The sequence below is a fragment of the Bombina bombina genome, chromosome 5, assembly GCF_027579735.1.
Source record: "Bombina bombina isolate aBomBom1 chromosome 5, aBomBom1.pri, whole genome shotgun sequence".
NCBI classification, from domain to species: domain Eukaryota; kingdom Metazoa; phylum Chordata; class Amphibia; order Anura; family Bombinatoridae; genus Bombina; species Bombina bombina.
Window position 1 is genome coordinate 162,164,546 of NC_069503.1, and position 23,804 is coordinate 162,188,349.

Consider the following 23,804-nt stretch of genomic DNA (forward strand, 5'->3'; position numbering starts at 1 on the left):
CAAAATGATGAATCTGGCTTCCTCCAATTACAGCGTTGCATCAGGCCAAGATTCCCCCGGGGGGGGTGGGGGAGCTGTGATTGGAGGAAGCCTGATTCGTCATTTCTGACGTCTGCAGAGGCCTCCGACAGCCGGGGGAATTGTTGGAGCTGCTGCAAGGATTAAAAGGTAAGTTTTTGAAGAAAACAGTGAAATGTCAATTTTGATGAATTAAAGTGCCCTTGTTTTTAATAGGTTTATTAAAAACCGGGCACTAATTCATCAAAATGGACCTTCACTTTAAAGTAACATATAGTAATAATATATATAGTATCTATTTATGTGTACATATGTGTTTGTATGTGTATATATGCCTGTAAATACCTAAATACACATATAAATACATAAATAAATGTGTACACATATATAGACATATATATTTATACATGGCCATATTTAGATATGTATATGTAGGTCTCTATGTTAAAGCCATTTGCAGCCTTTTTTCTTACACCTGAGACCTCACATCTTTGAGCCCTTATAACTTTTGTGTGCAATATTTTTTTTTAATCATTTTTATCAGATGGTGTTATTATGAGTGTAACTATACTGTGTAATGTACTTATGTGCTTTGTGCAACTTTTTAGTTTTGTGAAACAGTTAACCAGAGCTCTGAAGTGGCGGTTATCATTCTAGCATAAATCACAATTGTGCTCACGCTATCACTCTACTTTCAACTCGTAATACGAGCGGTAAGGTCGATGAGCGCAAACCCTCGCGATAAACACTTTATTGCTCGGGTGCAAAATTTGCGCTCCACTCTAATCTAGCCCTTAGTTGGTCTCTTTAGCTTGACAGAGACAGTAAAGTCAAAAGAGTTGTGCTCAAGAATCTTAGGCAACCCCTGTTTCTTCTGAATTCTACAGGATAAACTGCTGTGTTTGGACTTCTGCTAGTGGAAAGGTTATATAAAGACGCTGTTGGTGTTGTATGACATTTCTGGTACATTACTCACCTGTAATAATGGGACATAGTTGCAATTTAAAGGGATAGGAAACCCCAAAATATTCTTTACAACTTACAATATTAAACAGCTTTCCAATTTCCTTCTATTATCAAATTTGCTTCATTCTCTTGTTATCCTTTGCTAGGAACAGCATTGCACTACTGGCAGCTAGCTGAACACATCTAGTTAGCCAATCACAAGAGACAAAATGCGTGCAGGCACCAATCAGCAGTTAGCTCCCACTAGTGTATAATATGTGTATTCTTTTTTAACAAGGGGCACTAAATGAACAAAGCACATTTGAAAATAGAAGTAAATTTAAAAATGACTTAAATGACTTGCTCTATCTGAATCATGCAAGTTTCATTGTGACTTTCCTATCCCTTTAAATAGAGAGAGTTACCCACACAGGCTACTATAAGTAAGAATTAAGAAAAATAAATAAAATTAAAAATATTTATAAAATGAATTCCACATGCTTCATCATCACCAGAGCGTCTGAGCATCTGAGCTAGTATAAATTACTAAGTAGATTGTAAAAGTAAAAAAAAACAGGTGTGGTGTTAAATCATAGATAATATGTTATATATCGGCTGGTGAAATTGTTCTTTTTGTTGGAAATACATAGCAAATGGTGCCCTTTATGTCCTATATAAACATTAAAATGATAGTTTCTTTCATGTAATTGGCAAGAGTCCATGAGCTAGTGACGTATGGGATATACAATCCTACCAGAGGGGGCAAAGTTTCCCAAACCTCAAAATGCCTATAAATACACCCCTCACCACACCCACAATTCAGTTTTACAAACTTTGCCTCCTATGGAGGTGGTGAAGTAAGTTTGTGCTAAGATTTCTACGTTGACATGCGCTTCTCAGCATTTTGAAGCCCGATTCCTCTCAGAGTACAGCGAATGTCAGAGGGATGTGAAGGGAGTATCACCTATTGAATGCAATTATTTTCCTCACGGGAGATCTATTTCATAGGTTCTCTGTTATCGGTCGTAGAGATTCATCTCCTACCTCCCTTTTCAGATCGACGAAACATTTTAAGAAATATTTTTTTTTACCTGGGGTTTAGTCTTTTTTTTTCAAATTGACTACATTTTTCTTGCAAATTGCGGGCAGTTTTAGACCCGCGGGTGCGCCAAATGCTAGACTTTATTGCGTCATTCTTGGCGCGAGAATTTTTTTGGTGCGAAAGTACGTCCGTTAACGCAAGTTCGTCATTTCCGGCGTCGCAGTTGATGCCGAATCCTTACACAGGGTTGTCATTTCCGGATGTTGTTGGCGCCAAAAAATTTTCAGTTACGTTGTGCGTCATACTTAGCGCCAAAATGTTTCATTATTTTAATACCCCATTGCTATTTGCCTCTTGCGTTTTTCTTTTCAGAGGGCTATGCTATTTGCATTTTTTCCAATTCCTGAAACTGTCATATAAGGAAATTGATAATTTTGCTTTATATGTTGTTTTTTTTCTTTTACATTTTGCAAGATGTCTCAATCTGATCTCAGAAGTATCTGTTGGAACTTTGCTGCCTGACATCGGTTCTACCAAAGCTAAGTGCATTTGTTGTAAGATTGTGGAAATTATATCTCCGAATGTCCTTTGTAATAGTTGTCATGATAAACTTTTACATGCAGATAATGTGTCCATCAGTAATAGTACATTGCCGGTTGCAGTTCCTTCAACTTCTAATGTACATGATATATCTATGAATTTTAAAGAATTTGTTACTGATTCTATTCAGAAGGCTTTGTCTGCATTTCCACCTTCTAATAAACGTAAAAGGTCTTTTAAAACTTCTCATTCAGTTGTTGAAATTTCAAATGACCGACAACATAATGATTTATCCTCCTCTGATGACACTGACAAATCTACTTATTTATTTAAAATAGAGTATATTCGTTCTTTGTTAAAAGAAGTATTAATTACTTTGGATGTTGAGGAAGCCAGTCCTCTTGACGTTAAGACTAGTAAACGTTTAAATGCTGTTTTTAAACCTCCTGTGGTTACTCCAGAGGTTTTTCCTATTCCTGATGCTATTTCTGATATGATTTCTAAGGAATGGAATAAGCCGGGTACTTCTTTTATTCCTTCTTCAAGGTTTAAAAAATTGTATCCTTTACCAGCAATTTCAATAGAGTTTTGGGAAAAGATCCCCAAAGTTGATGGGGCTATTTCTACTCTTGCTAAACGTACCACTATTCCTATGGAAGATAGTACTTCTTTTAAAGATCCTTTAGATAGGAAACTTGAATCTTATCTAAGGAAAGCCTATTTATATTCAGGTCATCTTCTCAGGCCTGCAATTTCTTTGGCTGATGTTTCGGCTGCATCAACTTTTTGGTTGGAGAATTTAGCGCAACAAGAATTGGATTCTGACATATTTAGCATTGTTCGCTTACTGCAACATGCTAATCATTTTATTTGTGATGCCATTTTTGATATTATCAAAATTGATGTTAGATCCATGTCTTTAGCTATTTTAGCTAGAAGAGCTTTGTGGCTTAAATCTTGGAATGCTGATATGACATCTAAGTATAGATTACTATCTCTTTCTTTCCAAGGTAATAATTTATTTGGTTCTCAGTTGGATTCTATTATTTCAACTGTTATTGGGGGAAAGGGAGTTTTTTTGCCTCAGGATAAAAAACTTAAGGGTAAATCTAAGGCTTCTAACCGTTTTCGTTCCTTTCGTCAAAATAAAGAACAAAAATCTAATCCTTCCCAAAAGGAATCTGTTTCCAATTGGAAGCCTTCCTGAAATTGGAATAAATCCAAGCCATTTAAGAAACCAAAGTCAGCCCCTAAATCCGCATGAAGGTGTGGCCCTCATTCCAGCTCAGCTGGTAGGGGGCAGATTAAGATTTTTCAAGGATGTTTGGATAAATTCTGTCCAAAATCAATGGATTCAGAGCATTGTCTCTCAGGAGTATCGAATAGGATTCAGAGTAAGACCTCCTGTGAGAAGATTTTTTCTCTCACGCATCCCAGCAAATCCAGTAAAAGTTTAGGCTTTCCTGAAGTGTGTTTCAGACCTGGAGTTTTCAGGGGTAATCATGCCAGTTCCTTTTCAGGAACAAGATCTGGGGTTTTATTCAAACCTATTCATTGTCCCAAAGAAGGAAAATTCATTCAGACCAGTTCTGGATCTGAAAATGTTGAATCGTTATGTAAGAGTACCAACTTTCAAGATGGTGACTATAAGGACTATTCTGCCTTTTGTTCAGCAAGGACATTATATGTCCACAATAGACTTGCAGGATGCATACCTTCATATTCGGATTCATCCAGATCATTATCAGTTCCTGATATTCTCTTTTCTAGACAAGCATTACCAATTTGTTGCTCTTCCATTTGGCCTAGCAACAGCTCCAAGAATCTTTTCAAAGGTTCTCGGTGCCCTGCTCTCTGTAACCAGAGAGCAGGGTATTGCGGTGTTTCCTTATTTGGACGATATCTTGGTACTAGCTCAGTCTTTACGTTCTGCAGAATCTCACACGAATCAACTAGTGTTGTTTCTTCGAAAACATGGTTGGAGGATCACTTTACTAAAAAGTTTCTTGATTCCTCAGACAAGGGTCACCTTTTCAGGTTTCCACATAGATTCAGTGTCCATGACTCTGTCTCTAACAGACAAGAGACGTTTGAAATTGGTTGCAGCCTGTCGGCACCTTCAGTCTCAGTCATTCCCTTCAGTGGCTATGTGCATGGAAGTTTTAGGCCTCATGACTGTAGCATCGGACGCGATTCCTTTTGCTCGTTTTCACATGAGACCTCTCCAGCTTTGTATGCTGAATCATTGGTGCAGGGATTATACAAAGATATCACAATTGAAATCCTTAAATCCCAATGTTCAACACTCTCTGACATGGTGGTTAAATCACCAGCGTTTAGTTCAAGGGGCTTCTTTTGTTCAGCCAACCTGGACTGCGATCACTACAGATGCAAGTCTTTCAGGTTGGGGAGCTGTTTGGGGATCTCTGACAGCACAAGGGGTTTGGAAATCTCAAGAGCCGAGATTACCAATCAATATTTTAGAACTCCGTACAATTCTCAGAGCTCTTCAGTTTTGGCCTCTGTTGAAGAGAGAACCGTTCATTTATTTTCAGACAGACAATATTACAACTGTGGCATATGTCAGTCATCAGTCCCCAAGCTATGACAGAAGTATCTCGGATACTTGCTTGGGCGGAATCCAGCTCCTGTCTAATCTCTGCAGTGCATATCCCAGGTGTGGACAATTGGGAGGCGGATTATCTCAGCCGTCAGACTTTACATCCGGGTGAGTGGTCCCTCCATCCAGATGTGTTTTCTCAGATTGTTCAGATGTGGGGTCTTCCAGAGATAGATCTGATGGCCTCTCATCTAAACAAGAAACTTCCCAGATACCTGTCCAGGTCCAGGGATGTTCAGGCGGAAGCAGTGGATGCGCTGACACTTCCTTGGTGTTATCAACCTGCTTATATTTTCCCGCCTCTAGTTCTTCTTCCAAGAGTGATCTCCAAAATCATCATGGAACAATCGTTTGTGTTGCTGGTGGCTCCAGCATGGCCTCACAGGTTTTGGTATGCGGATCTTGTTCGGATGTCCAGTTGCCAACCGTGGCCACTTCCATTAAGGCCAGACCTACTGTCTCAAGGTCCGTTTTTCCATCAGGATCTCAAATCATTAAATTTGAAGGTATGGAAATTGAACGCTTAGTGCTAAGTCATAGAGGTTTCTCTGACTCAGTGATTAATTCTATGCTACAAGCTCATAAATCTGTCTCTAGAAAGATTTATTATCGAGTTTGGAAGACTTACATTTCATGGTGTTCTTCTCATAAATTCTTTTGGCATTGTTTTAGAATTCCTAGAATTTTACAGTTTCTTCAGGATGGTTTGGATAAGGGTTTGTCTGCAAGTTCCTTGAAGGGACAAATCTCTGCTCTTTCTGTTTTATTTCACAGAAAGATTGCTAAACTTCCTGATATTCACTGTTTTGTACAGGCTTTAGTTCGTATTAAGCCTGTCATTAAATCAATTTCTCCTTCTTGGAGTCTTAATTTGGTTTTGAGGGCATTACAGGCTCCTCCATTTGAGCCTATGCATTTTTGGACATTAAACTACTTTCTTGGAAAGTGTTGCTCCTTTTGGCCATCTCTTCTGCTAGAAGAGTTTCTGAGCTATCTGCTCTTTCTTGTGAATCTCCTTTTCTGATTTTTCATCAGGATAAGGCGGTTTTGCGGATTTCATTTAAATTTTTACCTAAAGTTGTGAATTCTAACAACATTAATAGAGAAATTGTTGTCCCTTCCTTGTATCCTAATCCTAAGAATTCTTTGAAAAGATCCTTACATTCTTTGGATGTGGTGAGAGCTTTGAAATATTATGTTGAAGCTACTAAAAATTTCAGGAAGACTTCTAGTCTGTTATATTTTTTGGTCCTAGGAAAGGTCAGAAGGCTTCTGCTATTTCCTTGGCTTCTTGGTTAAAGCTTTTGATTCTTCAAGCTTATTTGGAGTTGGGTCAGGCCCCGCCTCGAGAATTACAGCTCATTCTACTAGATCAGTCTCCACTTCATGGGCTTTTAAGAATGAAGCTTCAGTTGATCAAATTTGCAGAGCGGCAACTTGGTCTTCTTTACATACATTTACTAAATTCTACCGTTTTGATGTATTTGCTTCTTCAGAAGCAGTTTTTGGTAGAAAAGTTCTTCAGGCAGCTGTTTCAGTTTGATTCTTCTGCTGATGTTTTCAGTTTTTCTTGTCATTTAAAGAATAAACTTATATTTTGGGTTGTGGATTATTTTTTCAGCGGAATATGGCTGTTGTTTATTTTTATCCCTTCCTCTCTAGTGACTCTTACGTGGAGTTCCACATCTTGGGTATTGATATCCCACACGTCACTAGCTCATGGCCAATTATATGAAAGAAAACATAATTTATGTAAGAATTTACCTGATAAATTAATTTCTTTCATATTGGCAAGAGTCCATGAGGCCCACCCTTTTTATGGTGGTTATGATTTTTTTGTATAAAGCACAATTATTTCCAAATTTCCTTTGTTGATGCTTTTTACTCCTTTCTTTATCACCCCACTACTTGGCTATTCGTTAAACTGAGTTGTGGGTGTGGAGATGGGTGTATTTATAGGCATTTTGAGGTTTGGGAAACTTTGCCCCTCCTGGTAGGATTGTATATCCCATACCTCACTAGCTCATGGACTCTTGCCAATATGAAAGAAATTAATTTATCAGGTAAGTTCTTACATAAATTATGTTTTCTTGATATTTAACAAATTAATTTAATAACTAAAAAGCTATCTGATAAGGTAAAAGATGATCATTTTAATAACATCTTAATAATGGGGACTGGCATTTCTATTTTCCTGCCTTGCAGCCAGGGGGTTAAATTACTGCTTGTGCAGCATGACATTGTTGTTTGCGTCGTGCCAGCTTTTCGCATAGCTGAGAGATACACAGATTCAGTTCATGCAATGAAAACAGCAGATGCTCATCTACATTCTAATTAAAGTTTTATAATCAAAGATATCGCACAAACGCTTTTGGAAATGTGATGATGGTGTGTATAAAGCACCAAAGCACATTCATTCATAATGCATTTGTACAACTCATTTATAACGTCAGTCATTTAACTGATTATTAACTAAGCATTGTACTGAATAATTTCAGGGCTGGAAAAATGTTGTACATTGCAATTCCTTTTTTAATGTCTTATAACATTCTTACTTGAAATGCAGAGGTGTTAATCCATTCAGATGACTCCATCTAAATAATAACATTCAAACAAGAGACCATTAGGCTCCCCCTAGAGGAAAATCTGTGCATAACTAAATATGGATGTTATACAACTCATAAGTGGTTTAAGTAATCCTATAATCTAAAAGGCCAAGTGTGTTTGTGCAAAGCTGTCATGCACAGTAGAGACAGCACAAGGACAAACACACATGGCCTTCAACAGACTGACCTGGGATCTGATCCTCCGCCACAATAATAGTAGGCGTGAGAGGGCGGAACCGACCAGACGTGATGGGCGGGGGGTGATGCGGGCGGGATGGACAAGGCAGGGCCATTCGGGCGTGACCCAGGCGGTGCAGAGTGTGACGCGGGCAGGGGCCGGTTGGGGCAGACGTGACGGGGGCCAGGCCAGGCACTGTGGCCATGAGGGAGAGAGCTCAAAAGAGGGGGGATAGGGGGGCGGAGTTAACCGCTAGTGAAGACAGTCGCATGTAAGAGGAGCTCTGCTGCCTAATAAGTTAAGAAAGCCTTCTAACCTTAACTTTTTTCAACAATTCTTGTCTAAACCCTTCAGATTGGGGAAGGAAGATAGTGGAGCTGTGCTCTGTTCACAGCAAACCCCCAAATTTGTACTTTGAGCGGCACTGGGTCACGGAGCAACAGTGGCCTATTGACTGGAGACCGTCTCAAGTTGCGACACCTCAGTGCTCATAGCTTGCCGTTCCGGAGGGTCGGGGCTCTGCTCCGGATCGGGTGAGCTTTAAAATCAGCTGGTCCCACTAGTGATTGACACTCCGGTCACTTACATCGTCTCCGGGTCCTGAATCTAACATCGTGTCCAGCATACATACTTCCCGCAAGCATCTGAAACTTTTGGAGTAGCTCCGGAGGGTCGGGGCTCCGCTCCGGAGCTGTGGGGCAGTGGACCAAAGCCTCTTCAAAGCCTGTCAGGTACCAGTGGTGGGGTGCGGGTGGTAAAAGGTCCGCATATTCAGTGTGACGCACTTAGTGGAAGGGGGGCCCGCCATCTTGCCCTGTAGCACACTTACTGCTCACTTTTGCCAGCTCCCAGACCCAAGTTGACAAGGTACAGGGTACTGCCCACGCACAGAGAAAGTCCTGTTACTAGTCATTGAACCCACTCTTTCTCCATGTTCATTTGCTTACCACGGGCCTGAAGCAGTGGGATTAATAGAGACTACAACTGTATCATCCCTTTAATAGGGCTCCATAGTTTGGAAGACATCAGCCACTACACAAGTTACAATTTAGTATACTCATCCCTGCAACATTTGCATTTTACTGTATTTTTCTGGCTGCAGTTTTATTTTATTTTTATTTTTTTTAAATAATCTTTTATTGAGATTCTTGATACAACAAAAAAAAAGGTCAACAAAATAGGATAGCAAGCACTATACGTAAACAAGGTAGGCGATTACCATACAGTGGATACATAATTGACTGTTAAATCACCCATAACAACAAGTGATAGTTGTACAGTACTTAGATATCTATAACTTGAGAATCTCATTTTATAACATATTAAATAGCATTAAACAGTGATTAATTTGATGACTACTCATGAGCCATTTGATATAGGAAACAATACAGTATCTAAAATGATAACCACAAAAATTATACATACCCAGTGATATATTTTAGAATGAGACCATTGCACTAATGTACAAGATAATCTGTAAATGTTTGGCACTTTCATCAAAGACCTTTGGGTGTTCCTCAGGGAGGGAAATAATAGCCCTCTGTACTTATGTCTGATAACAAAGTATCTTCGTTTGACCAGCATCAGCGGGTAAGCACCGCTCGGTAGTAGTCAAAAGAAGAGGGGGAGAGAAATAAAGAGGTGCCAAGGTTCTAATGTAGGAATGTTCTATGTATGAAGTAAACAATGTGGGGGGGCATTATGAGGGGGGGCGGAGCTAGAGAATGTAACTGTCTGGAATAGTTTTGGGTCTCTAGGCTTTTGTGTATAAAATAATTAAGGGTAACTTCTGATAAAGTTATGTTCAAGGGGGAATATTAATATGTATGAAATATAGAATATAGGGGGCTTCTGGATGAGCTCCTCTCCTGGGGAGATGCCAGCTATAGGCGATGTGGGAAAAAGGAGTAGGGGTATGACCCGCAGGCAACAAGTACCGGCGGGAAAGGGGGGAGAGGGGCCCATCAGGAATAGAGAATATGTTCTGACAATAGTAACAACATAGGGAACACCATTATCTAGGATACGGCAGATAATGTATCCTTCATATGAAGCTATGGTGTATACAAGATGGAAAATATAAATAGGAATAACATAACAATTGAAGAGTAATACAAACTTTCTCTGTAAGGCCTTGGATGGCATGATATCAACTAGTCTAAGCTATATACATTAACTATTACCATAGCACAACAATAATGGGCTAATGAACAGTGCAGTGCTTAGGCCTTAAAATAATGCTGTTGTAGATAGCTAAAGATATAGGGATCATCTAAGATACTGATGTCATCAAAATATAATAATATATTATAGCATGCCGAGAAACTAATTGCCAGGTTACTTAAACTAGCTTAATTCTATATATTTGAAGCTTAAGCATTGCAAATGTACCTTAAATAAATGTGTAACCATGTAATAACATTACTAAAATCTACTGGGTTATCAGGGTAAAACTGCATATTAATAGTTGCAGTGATAACAGGGAGTACCATAGTATATGCCCAAATAAATGGCGTGAATATCTCAGCAATATAAACATGGTGAAAAAATAAAATTAATTCTATTTAAACAAGTATGAGGTGTCCATGCTCATGTAGAAAATCAGTCTAAAGGTCCGACAGTATTATAGGCTGCTTACAGTAGTGAATCTCAGGGTCACACAAAAGGCAGGTCAGGATAAGTAATGAGTTATCTTATTCCAGATCTGAGTGAAATTCAGCTATCTTGACCACTATTTAGTGTAAATATTCCCTGATGACTTTACTTTGAGTGGAGATAACTTATATACAGCTGTGTCCACAGGGGGGATCAGTAGCATGTTGCAACAGTAGCCATGCCAAACTCCATACTACTAGGTACAAGGAAAACACAGTTAAACACTATCCAGGTTATGCATATAAGGACACAAAAGATGTAACTGTCATCGATTACAGAGGAATCATTAGATAAGAACCCATTTATAGATATGAGAGCCTGTATAGCTCAACCCCTATTATTTTGACAGTCCTGTAGGGAAAGTCTCTTCTGGCTGCAGTTTTATTTTGCTCCCTGATACAGGCGAGTCCTCTAGACAGCAGAGCACACTCTCAAGTGTTATTCTAGTCCTCTTTGCACTGGTGAACTGTTAATAATGTAATAATGTAGACACCTACCTAACCAGGTGGTTGAGGGGAAAGACAAGGGGCCCTTACCCCTCTTCAATTCTGCTATGTTTTAAAAATGTTATACTGGGCAGTTAATATTGTCTTGGGATCCCAGTCATTCCTAGTTATATTTACTTTACGCTGTTTGTGCAGTGGACAGGACAGTGAAGGTGCTCTATCATGCCGCAAGGTTCTAGAAGAAAGACGGCGAATCCAGTGGAATACAAAAGTCTATGGCAGACCATTTTAAACCTAAATCTCAGGCAGAAAAGCAGTCAAGCTCAGAAGACCCTATCTTGCACTCCCCATTGGAGAGGGATTTGTTTGACCAGGGCTCCCAAACAGCATCTGATCTCTCACCTACCATGGCTTCGGAAATTGTGGATACAATTACAAAGAAAATTGCCAATCTACAAGACTCCCTTTCTAAAACCTTCAAGAGCTCGATAGCAGACCTTCGGAAAGATATTGGAGCAATAGGTGAGAGAGTTGAAGTTTTGGAACAGAAGCAAGAAGACTTGGCGGTAGAGCAAGCCAATTTTTCAAACCACTCACAAATAGTGGTTGATATGCTGGATTCAGTGGAAGCCAAGATGGCGGACATAGAGGATCGCTCCCGCCGCAATAAATTAAGATTCCGTGGGATACCTGAAGAGATTTCAGTTTTGGATTTGGAGTCCTTTTTAACCGAATTTTGTAGACACCTTAAGACACCGCAGCTTCCGAGCGAAAATTTATTAGATAGAGTCCATAGACTTCCCAGAGGGCGTAATGTTCCGTCTGACAAACCACGAGATGTGATTGCCCGCTTTCACTTTTTCACATACAAAGAGCAGATAGCTAAAGCAATGTTCTCCAGTCCTGCTCTGCCTGACCGATTCCAGAATATCCAAGTGTTTCCTGATCTCTCTCAGTTTACCATCCAAAAGAGAGCAACCTTTAGGGAGGCCACCAAGGTTCTTCGACAACATGGCATTAAACATAGGTGGGGGTATCCGACAAAGCTCCTCATCCACAAGGATGGCCATCGTTTTGCTGCCAACACCCCCGACAGAGCTCAACAATACCTCAAAGAATGGGACATTGTTCACATATCGGGGTCTAGAGCCCGACACCCATCTCAAGTTGCGAAACCCTCCACAGCTCCATCGACCATGTCCTTGAACTCACAGACTGCTCTTAATACATCTGCCTTGGAATGGCACCCTTTACCACGGAGACTGCCTAGTTCAAGGCTCACTTCCCCTATTCGGAGCTCCTCTTTTGGCTCTGAGTTGGTGCCTTCCACTGGACTGCCTTCGTCTGCTGCGCCCTCCCTTGACCCTGAGTGATTGAGCCGCTCAAGATGATAAGTACTTTAATTTAATGGGGGGGGGGTATTGTCTTTAATTCTGATGTTTTTTCCTTGCAGGTTTATATGCTCCGCTCTAGACTATTTTACCTGGAGGTAAAAACCCTCCTCGGCACTTCTGTATGTAGCTGATGGGTTATTTAGCCTATAAGTTAATGTTATGCTATACCCTTTAGATATAATATCCTTAGAATCTTAAGAGACTTAAGAATAGAAGGTGCTTGGATCAACTGGTGCTTGTCTCCTCTGGACTTATCTATGTTATGCTTGCTCACCTTGGCCTTATGATATACCTGTACTGTGCCGCCAGGACACAACTCACTGAGGGCTAAGGCCCCAGAGTGTTATGATTATACTTGATATAGTGCCCTGGCAGCTTGATGTAGGTGTCTTGAGGTCAATGTTCATCTTGAATTCTAATGTTTATGTGACTATGCGTACACTATTTCTGAGGTAACTAAAGATCGTGCCTACATCTTGATGATATACCCTCTGCTCTGCTTTGTCATCATGGCTTGCCAGGGAGTCTGTGGGGGGGTCTTCCCCAGATTGGCAACAGCCGTTTTGCGCTGTTGGTGGCTGTGTGATAGAACAGACCAGATTAGATTTTCTAGGGGCCACTGTTAAAGATACCCTGCTTAAGACAATTGCCGTTGTTTATATATTTTTGTTTGAGGCCCTCAGAAGGAATGTTACTCTCCTAATGTACCACCTGATATGCTACTGTATCATCTTGAGTTAAATGCTTATGTCTAATGTTTATGTGACTATGCGTACACTCTTTCTGAGGTAACTAAAGATTGTGCTTAAATCTTGATGATATACCCTCTGTTCTGCTTTGTCATCATGGCATGCCAGGGAGTCTGTGGGGGAGTCTTCCCCGGACTGGGCCACGGCCGTTTTGTGCTGTAGGAGGCTGTGTGATAGAGCAGACGAGATTGGATTTTCTAGGGGCCACTGTTAAATATACCCCGCTTAAGACAATTGCCGTTGTTTGAGGCCCTCAGAGAAAATCTTACTGCTCTAATGTACTACTTGATATGTTACAGTGCCATCTTGAGTTAAATGTTTGTGTCAAATTCTAATGGCAAAGTGACTTTGCATCAACAATTTCTGGGAAACTTAATGACTATATTTAGAGTCCAATGCTTTCTTCTCTGCTCTGCTTCGTCATCATGGCATGTCGTGGAGCCTGGGGGAGAGGCCTTCCCCATCCTGGATTGTGGCGGTTTACTTGCGCAGGTGGGCTGTGTGATGGAGCAGACTAGATTAGACTTTCTAGGAATTACGGCTATTAATACCCTGTATAAGACAATTATGGTTGTTTAAATGTTTTTGTTTGTGGCCCTCAACGAAAGTGTTATTGTTCTAATGTACCAATTGGTATATCATTGTATATTAGTGTCTTTTTCTTATAGGTCTTTGCACCTTGATTTATTATATTTGTCTATGTAAGTTTCATGGCTGAATCTATTTTACTGTTAATATATATTATGCAGTGGGCTATGGCCTATGAGAGACCTCTCCAGGGTAACCCTGGGCCTTGACAGCCTGTTCTCTGAGCGTCAGAGCACCTGTGTTTATTAACCCATCAAGATGAGCTAATAAGCCCATACAAGTTTGGTTTCCTGTTTTATAGTGTTGCAGGTCTGACTGGGCTCGCTCTCTCTTCTTCCCTCCCTCCCCCCCCCCCTCTTGTTACCCCATGTCTCTGCTCATAGATAATTTCTACCTAGCTAGTTCATATTAGATTTTAAATATTATCCCCTCAACCGCCGGTTGTCCTGGCTGTTTTCTCATAATTTAAGGAAACCCCACCACCTGGTTTCCACCCCCCCATGTGACTGTAGTTTACGTAGTAAACACCTGAACACAGATTCCACTTTTTAATTCCCTTATATGTAATAGTCTTAAGGGTTGGTTGGATAGCTAATAGTGGTCCTAGGTTTTGGTCACCCATATAGGTTGAGTGACCACTCCGCAGACTACACATCTCCATCTTTGTCTAACCTTTTCCCTCTCTAACACCCCCTTCTTTCCTCTTTCTCCTCCCCTATCTAAACCTCTCCTTTCCTATTCTTCCTTCTTCCTGTCGGTCCCTCCTGCCTCTCCCTCTCCCTTTTTTTTTTTTTTTTTTTTTTTAAGAAATGTCTCACAGGACGAATTTGGCTTTCCTCACATTAAATGTTAAGGGGCTAAATTCTCCTAATGAGCGCAGCCTACTTAGGAACTTTCTCAAATATCGGAGTCCTGATGTGGTATTCCTACAGGAGACCCACTGGGCGACCGCGCACATGCCAATGATCAAGTTCCCGCACTTCCCGGAAATATTTCACTCCACTTACAAAGATAAGGCGAGAGGTGTTTTGATTCTGATTAGCAAGAATGTGGCTTTTCACCTGCTATATGTCGAAAGAGATGAGGAAGGTCGTTTCCTTATTTTAATCTGCAAACTCAATGATCAAGTGTTCACTCTAGTTAATATTTATGGCCCTAATCAGGGACAAATTTCCTTTTTGAAAAAAACCCTCCTTATGGTGGAAAGGCTAAGGCAGGGAACCATAGTTTTGGGGGGAGATTTGGACTATGGATCCAACCCTGGATAAGAGAATCCCTTCCCATAAAAGGCTGGATTCTTTTTCCGTTTCTGTGGCTCCTAAGTTCCAGCATTTGATATCCCAGCACTCTCTCTTTGATGTTTGGCGGGCGTGCCACCCTGACTCGAGGGATTTTACTTATTTCTCGGCCTCGCATAGGTCCTACTCCAGGCTCGACTACTTTTTTGTCAGCTCATGGACTCTGAATCACGTCACCGAATCGTCTATTAACCACTGCGTCTGGTCTGATCATGATGCTGTTTCATTCCAGATACAAGGCGTGGAGGCCTCCTATGTGAGGCCCCCATGGAGATTTCCGAGATTTCTGTGTAGGGATGTTCCTTTTCTACAGAGACTCCAGGAAGATATTACTGGGTTCTTACGTGAGAATTGGGAAGATCAAGCTTCCCATCAAATCAGGTTCGCGGCCTTGAAGGCCTATATAAGAGGAATATGCATTTCTAAGATGGCGAAAATACGTCGGCTTGCCGGCGCTTCGCTAGGCAAATTGACGTGTGACTTGAGAACAGCCGAGACTAAAAATAGAGGAGATCCTTCCCAGACACTTTCGGAGGAGATTCAGAGACTTAGAGGTCTGATTAGAGATCTTGAACTCCGGAGGATCCAGAAGGCTCTTTCCACTTTTAAGCAACTTTTATATCATAAAAGCAATAAAGCTGATTCGTTGCTGGCCAAAAAGCTCAAGACCCGCTTCCACAGCAAGAATACCTTACACAATGGTAAGAAGGTTTATGCTCCAGCCGACATTGGGAAAGCGTTTGCGCTATTCTATGACAAATTATACAATATAGCTAAAAATGAACGCCCCAACTCGGCCTCAGTTGTGGAGATTACTCAATTCCTAAACGACCTAAATCTCCCCTCGCTTTCGGAAGAGGACAAATCTGCTCTTCTAGAACCCTTCCAGGACAGGGAGATAGCTTTACTTCTTAAAAATCTTCATAATCATAAGGCTCCGGGCCCGGACGGTTTTCACGGTATCTTTTATAGGAGATTTTCGAAGCTATTGACAACGGTTTTATGCCCCCTGTTTAATAAGATCAAGGATGACGGTCGGATGTTGAGAGAGAACCTTGAGGCGTCAATCGTTACTATTCCCAAGCCGAACAAGGATTTGGCATTATGCAGCAGCTACCGCCTGATCTCGTTAATTAATGTTGACACTAAGCTTTATTCTAAGCTTCTGGCCGACAGGCTGGTTAGCCTCTTGCCTGCCCTTATAGGGACGGACCAGGTCGGCTTTACCAAAGGTCGTCAAGGACCAGACAATACAAGGCGGCTGATCTCAGTATTTTCGGATGCACTTAAAACCAAGATCCCCCTGGTAGCCCTGTCCCTTGATGCCAAAAATGCCTTTGACAGGGTCCTGTGGGATTACATCTGGGAGGTCCTCAAGGGATTTAATTTCCCGATGCAATTCATTCTGGCCATTCAAGCTCTTTATTCCTCGCCTCATGCGTGAATTAGGGGACCAGGTTTTTGTTCCCCAGAAATCAATATTTCAAACGGCACCAGGCAAGGGTGTCCCCTTTCCCCTTTAATTTTTTCTTTGGTAATGGAACCATTTGCCCAAGTGATCTGACAATTGGAGCAGATCTCTGGTATTCTGTACCCGTCTCATGAGGAGAAAATTGCTCTCTTCGCGGACGACGTGACTTTGCTGCTGACCGAACCAGAGTCCTCGATCCCGGCTGTTTTTTGTTTAATTGATAAGTTTAGTAGCCTTAGCTATTACAAGTCCAATGTAGACAACATGCTCAGGTTGAATTTTGATAAATTACTGGTTGACATTAGAGCTTTGACAACAGCATGGGATCACCAAGAAATATCATGGCTGGGGCGAGTTGCCACACTTAAGATGTTGCTTCTCCCAAAGGCTTTGTACCTCTTCCGCTGTCTCCCAATTAACGTTCCCTACCGAATTCTTCACCAGATACACAAAATCTTCCTACATTATGTTTGGAGGAATAAAACCCCGAGAATAGCATATAAAATTCTTCAGCGACCATTCTCCAAGGGAGGTATTGCATTCCCGAACATTTACCTCTATTACGAGGCGGCGAGGCTCACGCATATTTCTGTGTGGGGATCGGCTGCTGAGAGACAGGGCTGGCATAGATTGGAGCAACTGGCCTTACCGGTTGGCCTAGATTTGAGCGATGCTATCTGGGTCCCTAAGCATGTGAACTTATTGGCCCAAATTACCAATCCATTGTTAGACAGTCTATACTTATTTGGCATGATCTTAGGCATCGGCTGGGTGTCGCACCTCATCCCTCTCCTGCTCAGAGTCTGAGAGGTCTGCTGTGGAGCTCTCCTGAGGTTCATCTGGACTTTTGGAATAGTAAAGGCATCGTTTGTGTTTCTGACCTTTACCAGTCAGGACTTCTTGTAGCTGTTTCCCAATTAGCTGGGCCCAAGGGTGCAAATCCGCTATGGTTCAGCTTTGAGAGCTATAGAGTGTTGAGTATTGTTAAGGCCAGGGGATTCCCTAAAACATCCCTGCGAGAAAGGACCAAGTGGGAGGAGAGATGGTTTCAAGACAAGGCGGTATCCAGGCCTATATCCTTCCACTATGCTACCTTTTTAAACTATTATGCATCAGGTTTACCATGGCAAATTAAAGTTTGGAGTCGAAAACTGAATATTTCTATCTCTGAATGTGAGATTTTCTCTGCGATTTCTCTTACAAAAAACGCTCCACTGTGTCACAGTGTTTGAAACATATATGAAAGTTGTATTGAAATGGCACAGAGTCCCAGCGCGATTAGCATTAATGTATCCTACTACTTCTAGGAAATGCTGGAGACAGTGTGACTTGGAGGGCTCAGATCTCCATATTTGGTTGGCTTGTCCAAAAGTGGCCCTATTGTGGAAGGAGGTTGAATCATTGCTTGGATCTCTTAATCTGGATATCCGTTTGACTCCCCAGTTGGCTTTGCTTCATATTCTTCGAACTCCATACCCTTATGTTCCAAGAGGTTTCTCATCTACGTTCTGGCGGCCACCAAACTGTGTATAGCCCGAGCCTGGAAACAGGTTGAACCTCCGAACCTAGATGAGGTCTGCGATTTAGTGAACTATTTCGTAACCATGGAGAGATATGTAGCTGGAGAGACCAATGCTCTGGAAGCCTATTGGGAAACCTGGACAGACTGGCTGGCGATCCAGTAATCTTGGCTAGTCGTACTCCACCCTCAGTGTCTGATTGCCGGAAGCTATGTGAGATATGGGATCCCCCCGGGGGGGTTTCTCCCCCCCCTTTTTTTTTTCTCTTCCCCTCCTCTTCTCTGAAACCCCCTCCTTCCCTACCCCCTTCTTCTTCTTCTACTAGTAGGCTCTACCCAGTCCAGGCTTGCTATGCTATCTCTTTTCTTTCCTTTCTTTGATGGAGTTGCTGACTTACGTTCAACCTTAATCTGTATTTTCCTGAAATCCAACCTAGGGGCTTTGCTTGCCCATTATATGCTAGACTCCCTTTATTAGGGTGCAGGAATGCCCTATTCCATCCTTTACCTCTTTGACTAGTAAGACCTCCAGTTATGTGACCCCAAGCTATACTATAAGGCCCTGTTTCGTTTAGTCCTTGGGAAACCTGGATCGTGGTTCCCTGCTTTCTTCAGGCTTGGGGTCCATTTTATACATGTTGTTAATGATTTAGAGGTTACCATTTGCTGTTTCCTTGACTAATTGTTTGCTATATTCCTCTATGTTCAAATGCTTTATAGTCCAACAGTACGCAAATTCTATGTGGTCATTATGCTGGAATCTGAAACAGATACCTGTTGAGCATGTATTATGCTGTTTTGACTTTGTATTACCATTGTACTGTGAATTTGTCTTCAATAAAATATTTTGAAATTAAAAAAAAAAAAAAAAAGAGGGGGGATAAAGAGAGAGCAAAAGAGAGGGAGAGAGACAGCAAAAGAGAGGGGAGAGAGAGAGAACAAAAAAGAGGGGGGAGAGCAAAAGAGAGGGTGGAGAAAGGTAGAGAGAGAGAGAGGGAGGGAGAGAGAGAGAGAGAGCAAAAGAGAGGGGGAGAGAGAGAGCACAAAAGAGAGAGGGAAATGAAAATGTTTCAAAGCTTCAGGTAAAAAGTTAATCTGTAGCTACAATACCTTAATGTGCTCTGGAGAGCATGGAGAGTAGGTTAAGGTATTAAGCTCTTAAAAATATTTATAAAGGAAACAAATAAATACTGACGATTTTTTTCGGTAATTTTTCATTTTCCCGATTTTCGTTGTTGCATTCATTCGAATGTGAATTTGTCCGGACACAAATGCACATCTCTAATGTGTATACATGTGTTTGTATGTATTTATATCTCTCTCTATATATCTATATCTGTATATAGTCATTTCTTCTATGTGAAGAACATAGGAATTTAAAGTAATCCTAACACCTTGAGGTTCAGCGCAGTTGGTCTACTAACTAGTCTACCTAGTTAAAATAAATACAAACTTACCTGTGAAATAAAAATGAAACCTAAGCTAGCTACAATATAACTATAGCTATCTTAGGTTTTATTTCACAGGTAAGTATGTATTTAGTTTTAAATAGGTATTATTTAGTTAATAATTGAACTTTAGTTTAGCTCTAGTTTAATTATGTTAAAGTTAGAGGGTGTTAGGGTTAGGGTTACGTTAGGGTTAGGTTTAGGGGTTAATATAGTTTAATTTCGATTTTTGCGATGTGGGGGGCTGGCGGTTTAGGAGGTTAATAGGTTTATTTAGTGGTAGTGATGTGGGAGGTCAGAGGTTTAGGGGTTATTAACTTTATTTAGTTGCGGCGATGTTGGGTAGCGGCGGAATAGGGGTTAATAACTTTAATATAGTGGCGGTGATGTTGGTGTGCGGCAGAATAGGGGTTAGTAACTTTAGTAAAGTGGCGGCGATATCGGGAGCAGCAGATTAGGGTAAATAGCATTATGTAGCTGGCGGCGATGTCGGTGGGGGCAGATTGGGGGTGTTTAGACTCAGGGTTTATGTTAGGGTCTTATGTTTAAACTACAGTTTTCTTTCGCCATAGACATCAATGGGGCTGCGTTACGGAGCTTTTCATTCCACGATCGGAGTAGTTCGTTTTTTTTTCTGACCCACTCTCCCCATTGATGTCTATGGGGGAAGCGTGCACGAGCACTTCAAACACAGCGCTTGTTTTGTGTGCGGTATGGAGCTCAACGCAGCCATATCGCCCGCACAAGCCGGGTTTTTTAAAACTTGTAACGGCAGAGCTCAAAACTCGTAAACTAGGTGATTGTAAACAGATGCTTACTGAAGACAGTAGCAATATTCTCCCAAAAACTGAAGTTTATTAGCAAAAGGTCACATTAAAGTAAAGATGCTTCGGCATCCCAGCATCCCTTGCAATATATAAGGATGGATAAGCTTATACTGTGCAAGCCTCTGCAGTATGTTATTATGGGGTTGGGGATTATATATTGTTACAGATCTTGACAAAGAGTTGAGTTTTATACAGCTGGTGTTTATCCGCTACAGTGCACCAAACCCGCGTAGTCCTCAGTGGCTGCTATCTTCCTCCACTAGCGCCACCTGTTCCAAACCAGCACCAGCAAGCACAAAGGACGATGACTTTTTCGTTCCTTTAAGATTTTCTGGGGACAGTTGGACTGCTGCCTGAAAGAGAATCCTGTTAAAAAATTGAACATCTGCTTTTCCTTCTTCAATTTTGGAAACATTATTTTTAAAATACTTGATTTTAATATCTAAATTTGGTGTTCCTTTTAAAGGCATTTATTAATTTTATTTAAAGGGGCATAGTACTCAACCTATGTTCTCCTGTATTCCTGTTGCAACAGTGAGAAAGAAAAAGTTTAATGATGATTTTTATTTTAATACTGATATCAGCTCTGTGAGAAGTTATATTTTCTCAGGGGTGTATTGGCCTAGGGCAGCAGATTGGAGGGGGTAGCAGCACTTTTTGAGTCGTAAGACTGCTGCTCCTTTTGTCCGCCACCTTGTAGGCATATGAAACAAAAGGTATATAAAAAAGGTATTGTAGCAGAATTAAAGGTATATAGTTTATGACAAGAGGCCGAGCTAGGATGGGATCAAAGGTATGTGTGTGTGTATATAATATATATATATATATATATATATATATATATATATATATATATATATATATATATATATATATATATATATATATACACAGTATCTCACAAAAGTAAGTACACCCCTCACATTTTTGTAAATATTTTATTATATCTTTTCATGTGACAACACTGAAGAAATGACACTTTGATAAAATGTAAAGTAGTGAGTACACAGCCTGTATAACAGTGTACATTTGCTGTCCCCTCAAAATAACTCAACACACAGCCATTAATGTCTAAACCATTGGCAACGAAAGCGAGTACACCACTAAGTGGAAATGTCCAAATTGGGCCCAATTAGCCATTTTCCCTCCCCGGTGTCATGTGACTCGTTAGTGTTACAAGGTCTCAGACGTGAATGGGGAGCAGGTGTGTTAAATTTGGTGTTATTGCTCTCACACTCTCTCATATTGGTCACTGGAAGTTCAACATGGCGCCTCATGGCAAAAAACTCTAAGGATCTGAAAAAAATAATTGTTGCTCTACATAAAGATGGCCTAGGCTATATGAAGATTACCAAGACCCTGAAACTGAGCTGCAGCATGGTGGGCAAGACCATACAGCGTTTTCACAGGACAGGTTCCACTCAGAACAGGCCTTGCACATGCTCAGCGTCATATCCAGAGGTTGTCTTTGGGGAAATAGACATATGAGTGCTGCCAGCATTGCTGCAGAAGTTTAAGGGGTGGGGGATCAGCCTGTCACTGCTCAGACCATAAGTCGCACACTGCATCAAATTGGTCTGCATGGTTTCGTCCCAGAGGGAAGCCTCTTCTAAAGATGATGCACAAGAAAGCCTGCAAATAGTTTGCTTAAGACAGGCAGACTAAAGACATGGATTACTGGAACCATGTCCTGTGGTCTGATGAGACCAAGATAAACTTATTTGGTTCCGATGGTGTCAAGCTTGTGTGGCGGCAACCAGGTGAGGAGTACAAAGACAAGTGTGTCTTGCCTACAGTCAAGCATGGTGGTGGGAGTGTCATTGTCTGGGCCTGCATGAGTGTTGCCGGTACTGGGGAGCTACAGTTCATTGAGGGAACCATGGATGTCAACATGTACTGTGACATACTGAAGCAGAGCATGATCCCCTCCCTTCGGAGACTGGGCTGCAGTGCAGTATTCCAACATGATAACGACCCAAAACACACCTCCAAGACGACCACTGCCTTGCTAAAGAAGCTGAGGATAAAGGTGATGGACTGGCCAAGCATGTCTCCAGACCTAAACCCTATTGAGTATCTGTGGGGCATCCTCAAATGGAAGGTGGGGGAGCGAAAGGTCTCTAACATCCGCCAGCTCTGTGAAGTCATTGAAGAGGACTCCAGTGGCAACATGTGAAGCTCTGGTGAACTCCATGCCCAAGAGGATTAAGGCAGTGCTGGAAAATAATGGTGGCCATGCAAAATATTGACACTTTGGGCCGAATATGGACATTTTCACTTAGGGGTGTACTCACTTTTGTTGCCAACGGTTTAGACATTAATGGCTGTGTGTTGAGTTATTTTGAGGGGACAGCAAATTTACACTGTTATACAGACCGTTCACTCACTACTTTACATTGTCGCAAAGTGTCATTTCTTCAGTTTTGTCACATGAAAAGGTATAATAAAATATTTACAAAAATGTGAGGGTTGTACTCACCTTTGTGAGATACTGTATGTACAGTATATATATATATATATATATATATAATATAGGAAGAAAAGCGCACTCCAAAGGTCTTGGCATAGATCTCACTTTAATGAGAACGTTTTCGAGCCACAATAGCTCGTCCTCAGACAGGCAAAAAATATACAGTTGCACCTACCACCAACGGAGATTTAAACATAGCAAACAAGGACATCACGCTCTACACGGTAGACATGCCCCCAAATGGGCGTGCTCACCATGTCAACATAAGTCCAAACAGTGAACATACTAATAATAAAACTATACAGTAAAAACAACAGAAGCAACAATGTGGTAAGACACAGTGCCAGAGGAATATATCATAGCTAGTAACCTATGTGGAAACCTGTAATAATACGTGTGGGCAGTCTATCAATATCCGGCAGGTCCCCGGTTGCAAAGGAATTTGTCAGCAAACTAAGCCAACATATAACAAAACGAATGGGGTTGCGCACACAAATGAATCACATAAGCAATCACATAAGCAGGAGGGAATTTTAGACAGATGGGAGGGTTACATATGCAAAGAGATAATAAGAAGGTATAAATCACACCATAATCATATCAAAACAATATTGTAAATGCATGTAACACCACCGTTAGAGGCGGGGATCATATGATCAAAAATATGCGCTAGTATAAAATACCTAATATAAGAAACTGCATTGAGCGGTAGATCCAAAATGCACATAATAGAACCCATGAGTATTATGGAGACCCACGAAGAAACCATAAAACAGGTATAAATGAGAAAAAATAATAATATTATGTTAGGGGTGTTCAACTTAAAGAACAGGAGAAGAGACAAAGGAATGAGAATATATCACTATGTCAATAAAGGTGTAAAGAAGTCAACCGAATAGATAGTGGCTCTCAATGTAAAATACAAACGAAGAGGTCTTTTCTTCTTTATAGTGCACTTTGCCTTTGATATATATATGTGTGTGTGTGTGT

General features: G+C 41.1%; 1 protein-coding gene across 1 annotated transcript in view; it reads left to right on the forward strand.

The window, feature by feature from the left end:
* The window catches only part of OBSCN (obscurin, cytoskeletal calmodulin and titin-interacting RhoGEF), a 937,038-nt gene that overhangs the window by 796,983 nt on the left and 116,251 nt on the right, over positions 1-23,804 (forward strand).